Genomic DNA, 1,509 nt, shown 5'->3' on the forward strand with positions numbered 1-1,509 from the left:
AATGTAATCCTTTATCTCGAAAAAAAAAAAAAAAATTGTTCTTGAGCTCATACTGTACCTGCTGCTAATCTGGACTGGGTTGCACAAGTTGTTCTGCTTAGTTATTTACACACCAGGTTAGCCCATCAGTGTGACCTTAATAACATGCTTTAAGTACCTGCAGCATCAGACACTTCGGTGGAAATCTATTTTGGTGAAGTTGATAAAACTAAAGCGATCTTGTGAAAAAGTTCGTAGGTTTGATATTGATATACTGGATAAAAATAGCCCTGTGATATATTCATAGTAAAGTAAAAGTAAAAAGTTCATAGACTTAAATTCATAGAGTTCAGACAATTTCATCCAAAAATGACTGGTCGGTGGGGAGTATACTTCGAAGACCACCTCAATTCCACCGACACGCCTTCCCATGAGGAAGCAGAGTGTGGGTTCTCTGAGGCGGGCTCGCCTATCTCTGGGTTTGAGGTCACAGAGGTAGTTAAAAAGCTCCTCAATGGCAGGGCCCCGGGGGTGGATGAGATTCGCCCGGAGTTCCTAAAGGCTCCGGGTCTTGTGGGGCTGTCCTGGTTGACACGCCTCTGCAACATCGCGTGGACATCGGGGACAGTGGCTCTGGATTTGCAGACTGGGGTGGTGGTCCCCCTTTTTAAGAAGGGGGACCGGAGGGTGTGTTCCAACTACAGGGGGATCACACTCCTCAGCCTCCCTGGTAAGGTCTATTCAGTCGTGCTGGAGAGGAGGGTCTATCAGGAAGTCCAATCTCAGATTCAGGAGGAGCAGTGTGGTTTTTGTCCTGGCCGTGGAACAGTGGACCAGCTCTACACCCTCGGCAGGGTCCTCGAGGGTGCATGGGAGTTCGCCCAACCAGTCTACATGTGTTTTGTGGACTTGGAAAAGGCGTTCGACCATGTCCCTCGGGGAGTCCTGTGGAGGGTGCTTCGGGAGTATGGGGTACCGAACCCCCTGATACGGGCTGTTTGGTCCCTGTACGACCGGAGTCAGAGTTTGGTCCGCATATCCGGAAGTAAGTCGGACTCGTTCTCGGTGAGGGTTGGACTCCGCCAAGGCTGCCCTTTGTCACCGATTCTGTTCATAACTTTTATGGACAGAATTTCTAGGTGCAGCCGAGGTGTAGAGGGGATCCGGTTTGGTGGCCTCAGTATTGCATCTCTGCTTTTTGCAGATGATGTGGTTCTGTTGGCTTCATTAAGCCGTGACCTCCAACACTCACTGGAGCAGTTCGCAGCCAAGTGTGAAGCGGCTGGGATGAGAATCAGCACCTCCACATCTGAGACCATAGTCCTACGAGTGAGGGAAGAATGGAACGGGAGATCGACAGGCGGATCGGACTTTGTATTGGTCCATTGTGGTAAAGAAGGAGCTAAGCCGAAAGGCGAAGCTCTCAATTTACCAATCGATCTACGTTCCTACCCTCACCTATGGTCACGAGCTGTGGGTCGTGACCAAAAGAACAAGATCCCGGATACAAGCGGCCGAAATGAGTTTCCT

The sequence above is a fragment of the Phyllopteryx taeniolatus genome, chromosome 6, assembly GCF_024500385.1.
Source record: "Phyllopteryx taeniolatus isolate TA_2022b chromosome 6, UOR_Ptae_1.2, whole genome shotgun sequence".
Lineage (NCBI taxonomy): Eukaryota > Metazoa > Chordata > Actinopteri > Syngnathiformes > Syngnathidae > Phyllopteryx > Phyllopteryx taeniolatus.